This window comes from Abramis brama, assembly GCF_963993115.1.
Source record: "Abramis brama genome assembly, chromosome: 10".
Taxonomy (NCBI): domain Eukaryota; kingdom Metazoa; phylum Chordata; class Actinopteri; order Cypriniformes; family Leuciscidae; genus Abramis; species Abramis brama.
In genome coordinates this window covers 562,730-572,500 of record NC_139972.1, presented here as the reverse complement: position 1 = coordinate 572,500, position 9,771 = coordinate 562,730, and positions in this window count along the sequence as shown.

The following is a 9,771-nucleotide window of genomic DNA, read 5'->3' as shown; positions in this document are numbered from 1 at the left end:
TTACACTGTTTAAATTAATACATTTTTCGCTAACTGTGATTTTGTACATTTCTGAAATACATAACTTAGACAGTTCCCTCCGATAACAGATGTGTTGTGAAAAGCGCTGTACAAATAAATGTAATTGATGTACAATTTATAAATGTAAAATAAATTGACTTTAATAGATGAGTAAAATGCCATACGATATTATGTCTTGTTTTCTGGGGAAATAAATCAAAATTAAGTGATTCTTGCTTAAAAAAAGCCAATGGGGTGAGAAAAATAATCTTGATTCAACAGAAACATGATAACTCCCTAATACTGACTGAAGACACGGTAAGCTTTTGAGATTTGTGTAAGATTTTGAATAGTAATAGTATATTCTTTCCGATGGATTTATTAACACTTTAGTCATTACTAGTGTGTTTATGATCTTCACTTCAGAATACTGATCCAAATTATTAGTAATTACTTTAGAAGGATGTAGTAACACTTGAGTTTTTACTATCCAAAATCTTACAAAAACCTCAAAAGCCAAATGACTTCAGTCAATATTAGCGAGTTATCATGTTTTTCACTTTGATCCAAATTATCAGTAGGATGTAGTAACACTTGAATCATTACAAATGGGTTACCATTACCTTATAGTATACTAATATTAATTATGAACCTGTATATAGTAGTTCTTAGGTATGAAAAGTATCCTAGATAGCGAATAGCTAATATGAATACCATATTCAACTTAGCGCTATTTCTTACTAATTTGTTAATCAGAGTTTCTTGTGGGAGTTATTAGAATGTTAATAGTGCGCTACTCATTTGTTCCGGTGTATTTATTCATTAATGAAGGAACAGTGTTGTGAAGTGTAATGCTTCAGAGTGCGCCTGTAAACAGATGTGCAGAGGTAAGCGTCTGTCACGAGCACTCACCTGTCGCCCCAGCGCGCTCACGATCAGCAGGTGGTTCCTCACACTGTGCTCCAGCTTCTCCAGAACGAGGATCTGACACGAGGATGAACGTTCCTTCGCGGTTCGCAGAGACTGGAGAAAAGCGTCCAGAGAGTCCCGTACAAACGCCTGCTTCTGCTGGAACTGACGGTGCGTCTCGAGTCAGTAACTTCACACCAAAAACAGTTAATGCTGTTAAAATCCACAATAGAACAATCCTTTTCCAAGCTTTAGATCACGATTCTAATGACATGTTTTTTAGAGAATGAATAATGCAACAGATCAGCGGTTTCCCCTTCAGACGCAAAATGTATGGGAGGAGAGTATTTAAATGAATCACGCAAGGTCATTTACTAAGGTTTGCGCTAATGTACTGGTGTTTGCGCCATTATTTACCGCCCAAAAAAAGCACGTCTAAACCAGACCCTAACCAGTGTTGGGGAAAGTTACTATGCATTACGATATTGCGTTAATCCCTTAAAAAGTAACTCATTAGTTACTTTTTTAGAAAGGTAATGCGTTACGTTACTTTTGCGTTACTTTTTTCCAGCTGGGCTGGGCTTGTTTTTTTTATAACAAAAAAGTTATATTTTTGGGCAAATGTAAAGACCCTTTCAGACCAAAAGTGCAATTAATAATCCTCAGGATGAAGGAAATGCAGATTCACACGTGTCCACTAGAGGGCGCCGCTCAAACAAACCTTTCAGCTGCTGCTGTTCTGGATAACAGAAGAATAGATGCAGGAGAGAAAAGTTTAACACTTTACCAATAAAAACAAAAAAAATCTATAGTCATTTCTGCTTATGGTTTAACTGAATCATCAAAGGTCAGAAGCAAGTACATTGGTCACTTAAGTGAGATAAAATGCAAAAAAAGTTTTATTTAACATATTAGAGGTTTACATAGTATTCTGATTCTGCATTTCACTGATTATATTCATTTTGAGGAATATTGAATCTTTTTTGTGCAAGTGAGATGAGTAAATGCTCATATTTAGTCTAGAACTACAATAACCAGCATATTTACACACACACACACACACACACACACATACACACACACAACGCCTCTGCACTTCGATTTGTCTCAACATGTGGACAGGAGAGCTGTCAGTCAATAAATGGGAAAACAAAGTAACTAGTGTTACTTATTTGAAAAAGTAACTCAGATATTTTGTTGTAAATTTTAAAAGTAATGCGTTACATTACTAGTTACTTAGTTTACTAAGTAATCTGATTACGTAACTCGAGTTACTTGTAATGCGTTTCCCCCAACACTGACCATAACTGGTAGATTGCGTTGGTCATTATGGAAATGATCTCAGGTCGTCAGTAGATCACGTGCAGAACTATTCACTCCCCTTGGCGCTGTTTTGGAATTGCGCTCTCAGGCTAATGTGCCCTTTAGTAAATCTGCCCCTGATTGTTGTCACGAATCCATCGGATCCCTCAGCGCTGGACTCCTCATCTCCTCCCACTCGTTCCCAATCCCCTGAATCCTGATCACCTCCACCTGTTATCATTCACCACGGACTGATATTTAGGCCAACAGTTACTCGCAACACTCATTGTCTGGTCTCGTCGCTCATACCAGTTACTCACCCGATTACCTACTTCATTCCTGTGTCCCTCCATCTTATTTATCATCCTCTAAACCCTCGGGAGTTTCTTCAGTCCTGGGACCCACATTAAAGAGGCAATGTTAATATCAAGCTAAGTTACCTACTCGGATACTCAACACTGCCTTACTCTCCTGAGTTGTGTTCCTCATTAAAGTCTTGTGTTGATTCATCCCCTGTCTTCCTACTTCAATGCTCTCTTCTCTTCGGGATGCAGTCGCAGCGGTTCCCAGTGGATAGAGCCGAGATAGCTTATATTATCCCTCTGCTCGCAGGCCACGCCTCGCAGTGGGCCATCTGGGACAAGCCGGTCCCTTCACAGGATTGCTGGATGCATGCATCAATCATTTCAACTTTCATCAATTTCAAGTCTTAAGTAACAAAGTACGCTCTGGAATTTCGCATTCTGGAGGCAGCGGTTGGAATGAAAACCTCGAGAAACCTACATCCCCTACCGCTTCCAGTTTCTTCTTTGTGGCAAAAAAGGACTTGAAGGCCTGTATTGACTATCTTTCCCTCAACAAGAACACCATCAAGTACCAATACTCGCTTTTTGGTCATGCTGTATGGCTATTCCAACTCACCTTTCGTTTACCAAAGATTTATGAATGTGTTCCGGGACTAGATCAGATCTACATCTCTTTGTGATTCTCTACATAGATGACATCCTGATCTATTCCCAGAACAAGGCGGACTATCATTTCCACGTTGCGCAACGGCAGAGAGAGAACCACCTCTATATAAAACCAGAGAAGTGTGAGTTTCATCAATCATCTATCCAGTTTTTGGGCTACATCATTGATGCATGTGGAGTAAAGATGGAACAGGGAAAGGGAAAAGCAGTCCCGAATTGGCCACTTCTATCTTCTGTGAGAGATCTGCAGAGATACTTGGGATTCACAAACTTTTACTGCCGATTCATTGCAGATTGCAGCCAGATCTCCTCACCACCAGCCACGCTTCGCAATAAGTCCAAGTCTCTGTCCTGGACACTCGCTGCTATATCCCCATACTGATACATCCAGATCCCAAACTGCCCTTCGTGGTTGAGGTGGATGCCTCCACATCGCTCCCGAAGCTCCATCCATGTGCCTTCTTTTCAAGTAAGTTATCCCCAGAACTATGACATCAGCAAAAGAGAGTTGCCAGCCATCAAACTGGCGCTCGAGGAGTGGCGAAATTGGCTGGAGGGAGACAAACCTTCCTTTCAATCTCATCACGGACCACCGCAACCTAGAATTCCTCCGGGAAGCCCATCGCCTCAACCCCCGACAAGCTCACTGGGCTTTACTCTTCACCCGATTCAACTTTAAAGTCACCTACAGACCGGGGAATAAGAACATCAAGCCCTATCATACACCCGGCGCAATGCGAGACGCAAGTGTTTTTTACTAGTTTAAGCAAGTTTCTGCAGTTTTCATTTTCACGTTCTGCACCACATTGTTTTAATAGCAAATTCATTTGCGCCCATTTGTGCACTGATGTTTTCGTGCTGGTCTGAAAACCAGGTGTGTGTTCATGCGCATTGTTGGCATGTTGTATTTTGAGGAACTGAAATAGACTGAGCCACTGACCAACTGAAACCTGGTCTAAAGTCAATGGCGCAGTTTTTTTTTTGTTATTTAAAGATCGCGTTAGTAATGTGTGCCTATAGGCGAGTCCACAACACGCATACACTTTGTTTATTACACACACACACACACACACACGGGGCATTTTTGCAGCAGGGCATACACAAACATTTTTAAATATGAAAAATTTAAGGATTAAAATGTAAAAGATTAATATTGTGTACATAAAGATATGGTGGAATCTGGTTTGTCCCGTAGATGGTCTGCTTGCGCTTTAACCTCACACACACACACACACACACACACACACACAGCTGTAACCTCGTGCACGAGCAGATCCGTTTCCTCGCTAGAGAAGCATTCAGTTTTTCCACTTGCAAATTCCTCCATGTAAATAGCGAATCTGCCGTGACACGACCGCAACTGGCTTTTAAAGGGAATGGGAGATGAGACTCTGATTGGTTTATTGCACGTTACGCCCAAAACACACCCATTACTCATTAAGGGAATAGGGACGCCCCTTTTAGACCATTGCGCTGGGAGCGCCGACCATTGTTCCCATCGTTAAACTAGCAAAAGTGGATATTCTGTCCCTCTACGTTCAATAGTATTGTATTAGTTCGCTGGTGCATTTCTTTATTTTCCCACTAGGGGTCAGTATCTCCTTTAGTGTTTTTTTGGGGGGGTTCTTCTTCGATGATATATTGCGTGCGCTACACGGCGCTCGGTGGTGATGTGCTGAGGCGGCAGGCAAAAAAGTTTGTTACACGCGGTGTGAGAAAATGTCCGGAGGTGCTGACATGCTACACTCCTCTCAGACCCCTTATATCTTTGGGAAGCTTTGACATGCCATAATCTGTAAGTAATTAGTGGCCAATTTTGTTTTCTAAATGTTCTGTTACTTAAGAGGTTATTTTAACTCTTACAAGCAAAAAGTTGTTTGTGATCTAAGCCAAGCTAATGTTGCTAGCTTCTGTTTAGTATGTGATTGCACAATATCTTATAAGTCAATGTTAGCACTGCTTTTCACACAACCCAGGCCATCAGGTTGTACATACAGGTTGTCAAAAGTAAAACAGGTACCTTTTGTTTTCCTGTGTAGCTTTCACGAAGGCTTGCTGAGTTCATGTTCTACTAAATCTAACTAAAGAGGAAAGACCTGTTATACTTTTACAGAATAGTGAAGAAAGAAACAAATTTACAACTTTCTTCTACAGTAGCAGTAAATAAATGTTGGGATTACAGATATGTTGAACAGTATTTTGAACTGCCTGTGAATCTGTGTACTGAAACTGCATTTAACTGCAGTATATTCTGCAACCACATGGTGGCAAACTGACACAAACTGAATTATTTAAAAATGTAATCTTGTGATTCTTATATCTTGAATTCTGATCACTTCCAGCATTTAAATTCACAGCAATGTGTCTTGGTTTGTTAAATAATGTATTTTTAATAAAATTTGCTTGTATGTTCACAGTTTTACAATAAAAAAAAAGAGAGGTCTTCAGTAAAGGCACTAAGAAGAAAACTGTGTCCTGTCATTTACATTTACATTTAGTCATTTAGCAGACGCTTTTATCCAAAGCGACTTACAAAGTAGGACTAGATTAAGCGAGTCATCATGAAGAGGCAAAAAACAAAAAGCAGCGCAAGAAGTGCTCAAGATACAAAGTTCAGGCATTATTCAGAGTAGCATAAGCCCGATAAGTGAGGTTTAGAGGGAAAGGGGAGGTTTTTTTTTTTTTTTTTTTTTTTTTTTATGTGGTTAAGTGCTCACGGAAGAGATGGGTTTTCAGATGTTTTTTGAAGGTTGTCAGGGATTCTGCATTCCGGATGAGGGTGGGGAGAGCGCTCCACCAGCATGGAACTGTGAATGAGAATGTTCTGGAAAGAGATTTTGTGGCTTTCTGGGATGGAACCACGAGACGTCACTCGTTGGCCGATCGTAGGCTTCTGGTAGGGATGTAGACTCTTAGGAGTGAGTGAAAGTAGGAGGGAGCTGAGCCTGTTGATAGATCTGTAAGCAAGCGTCAATGCCTTGAACTTGATGCGAGCAGCGAGAGGTAGCCAGTGCAGTGAGATGAACAGAGGAGTGACGTGGGCCCTCTTGGGCTCGATGAAGACAAGACGAGCTGCAGCATTTTGGATCATTTGTAGAGGTTTAGTTGCACATGCTGGAAGTCCGGCCAGAAGAGCATTGCAGTAGTCAAGCCTAGAAATGACCAGAGCCTGGACGAGAAGTTGTGTTGCATGCTCAGTTAGGAAAGGCCTGATCTTCCTGATGTTGTGCAGTGCAAACCTGCATGATCGAGCTGTCTTTGAAATGTGATCTGTGAAGGTCAGCTGGTCATCAAACGTTACTCCAAGATTTCTCACCGACCTTGATGGGGTGATTGATGATGACTCTAGCTGGATAGTGAGGTCGTGCTGTAGAGACGGATTGGCAGGGAGGATGAGAAGCTCAGTCTTTGCCAAGTTGAGCTGCAAGTGATGTTCCTTCATCCACGTCGAGATGTCCGCCAGGCAGCTTGAGATCCGTGCAGCTACTGTGGGGTCATCTGGTTGGAACGAGAGGAAGAGCTGTGTGTCATCAGCATAGCAGTGGTAGGAGAAGCCGTGTGCTTGTATGATGTGTCCCAGTGATGTGGTGTAGATGGAGAAGAGGAGGGGACCAAGAACTGAACCCTGGGGTACCCCTGTGGTCAGTTGATGTGCTCTGGATACCTCGCCTCTCCATGCGACCTTGAAGGACCTACCTGTGAGATAGGACTCAAACCAGTGGAGGGAAGTTCCTGTGATGCCCAGTGATGAGAGGCTGGACAGAAGGATTTGATGATTCACAGTGTCGAAGGCAGCAGACAGATCCAGGAGGATGAGGACTGAAGATTTGGAAGCAGCTTTTGCGATCCGTAGGGCTTCTGTGACAGACAGAAATGCAGTCTCAGTAGAATGCCCTTTCTTGAAGACGGATTGGTTGACATCCAGCTGGTTGTTGAGAGACAGGAAGGATGTTACTTGGTTGAAAACAGCTCTTTCAAGTGTCTTCGCAATGAATGGTAGGAGAGAGATAGGTCTGTAATTCTCTACAGATGATGTGTTTAGTGTTGGTTTTTTAAGCAGTGGAGTAACCCGAGCTTGCTTGAATGCTGTAGGGAAAATGCCAGTATGGAGGGATGAGTTGATGATGTGTGTGAGTGCTGGTAGAAGTGTGGGAGAGATGGCTTGTAGAAGGTGTGAGGGGATGGGGTCTAGAGGGCAGGTGGTAGGGTGACTGGAGAGGAGAAGTGTAGATACTTCTTCCTCGGTTAGTGGAGAAAAGGAGGACAGAGGGATATTGACTGTGGAAGGGGTCAGACTGGGTTCCTGTGTGTGAGGAGCTGAGAACTGACTGCTGATAGATATTGTTTTGTTGGTGAAGAAGATCGCAAAATCGTCAGCAGTTAAGGAGGAGGCGGGTGGTGGTGGAGGTGGACAGAGGAGAGAGTTGAATGTCTTGAAGAGTAGTCGTGTGTTGGAGGAGTTGTTGATCTTGTTGTGGAAGTATGAAGATTTTGCAGCATGAACATCAACAGAAAAGGAAGAGAGGAGAGATAGATACGTACTCAGGTCAGATGCGTCTTTTGATTTGTGCCATTTCCTCTCCGCTGCCCTGAGTTCGGTCCGGTGTTCCCTAAGAACCTCAGATAACCAGGGGTTAGAGGGAGTGGCGCGTGCTGGCCTGGAGGAGAGAGGGCAGATAATGTCTAGAGAAGAGGTTAGAGTGGAGCATAGGGTATCCGTTGCGGTATTCACATCCAGAGATGAGAATTGTGAGGGTGGGTTCCTGTCATTCCTGGAACCACCTTCTCTTGCTGTATGTTTAGCTCGCTGCACAGGCTGAGCCACACACTCAACCGAGGGCAGAAGAGTGGATTTGGACACCATAAGTGCACTTGCGCCGTACGCTTTAGACCATGCACTTACATCATTAAAATAGGGCTTCTATCCAGTATACACTCTCCTGAGGTGCCAACTGGGTCTCCAGAACCCAACCTTCCTCCAACCATCTTCCTAAACGCCATTCAGTGGAACCTAGAGGATCGGATTGCCGAATCACTCTGAGCCCGCTCCACTGGGAGGTCCTGAGGGTCAGATTATGTCCCATCAGCCTTACCCTCGTGGACTCTATACATTCTTCCTCAGGCTTAGGACACCCATGCAGTCAGCAAACCCTCTTGCTCCTCCACAACCGGTACCGGTGGCTCCATTTGGAAGTTTAGCGTTACTGTATGTACAAGGATCTTCCACCTGTGCCATCTCCAGATCTCCTCATCACTTACCCAAAGGTAAACTGCATTCACTTATCCATACCTTGAAGACCCTAGTCCGGAGTCAGTCCTAGAGCCTCAAAACAAATCTTTAGGGTGCAGATTGCAGATCCTTGCCTTGTCTTGCCTTGCCTTGCCTTGTCTTGCCTTGCCTTTTCCAAAGTTTTTCCAGCTCCTCGGTGTGTCAGTGACCCTCAGTGTCAGGTCAGTGTCTTCAGGTTACCATCCACAATTCAACAGACAAACAGAACAGAAGACACAGGAGTGTTTCCTGAGGTCATATTGCCACATTCACCAACACAGCTGGAGTTATTACATCACGATGGCCGAGTACGCACACAACAACTCCCTTCGACAACCGACCATCGGTCTCACACCAGTGCATACTCGGTTTCCAACCAACCCTGTTTCCCTGGTCCGGAGAGCCTTCAGAAGAACTGGTTCAAGGAGAGCGAGTGGGTCTGGGACTAAGCTCACGGAGTGGTTTAGGAAACATAAGAGCCAGGCCGACACCAGGAGAGCAGACACCCCACTATACCACCCGGGACAAAAGGTCTGGCTCTCTACCAGGGACATTCCCCTCCCAGAGTCCTATTGGACCATTCACCATTGCATGTCAAATAAACAAAAGGTGCGTCCCAATTCGCATACTTGTTCCCTATTCTATGCCATTTTGTAGTATGAATAGTGCGAGTAGTGCGTTCACACTGAAAATTCTAAAAAGAAAAAGTGCACTTTAAGTACCCGGATGATGCACTTATTTAACCGGAAACACGAAGTGTGGAAAGTTGGACACTTCATGCACTCGACTGTCGCGGCTTTAATTACGTTGGGGGGGGGGGGGGGGGCTATCAGAATCCGATGAGGAAAGACAAAAAGTACATAGTGTATAGTGCGTAATCTGGGACACAGCTAATGTCAACTACCAGCTCAACTTACCCCCACACTACCGAACAGCACCTACCTCCCATGTGAAAAAACCTAAACCTTACCATTCCCATCTTGTCCCTCTTCCCACAGGCTCAGGTGTGTTAGATGAAGGACCAGTGTTTGCTTTGCACACGATCTGTCGCTCACACACACAACTCTGCGATGCTGTTGGCGAATGTTCGTTAGAACGATGGTTTCGGGAAACACCGACTCGTTGAACTGCTGATAACGACGGAACTTGTGAACATAGTTGGCTAACGATGCTTTCGGGAAACGCACCCCAGATCGGCAGCCTCGGATACTCTTCAGTCCTGGGAACTGCAACACAGAGACACTGATATTATCAAGTCATCAAGTTACCCGATACTTAACTCTGCCTTGCGCTCCTGAGACGTGCTCGTTTGAAGCAATC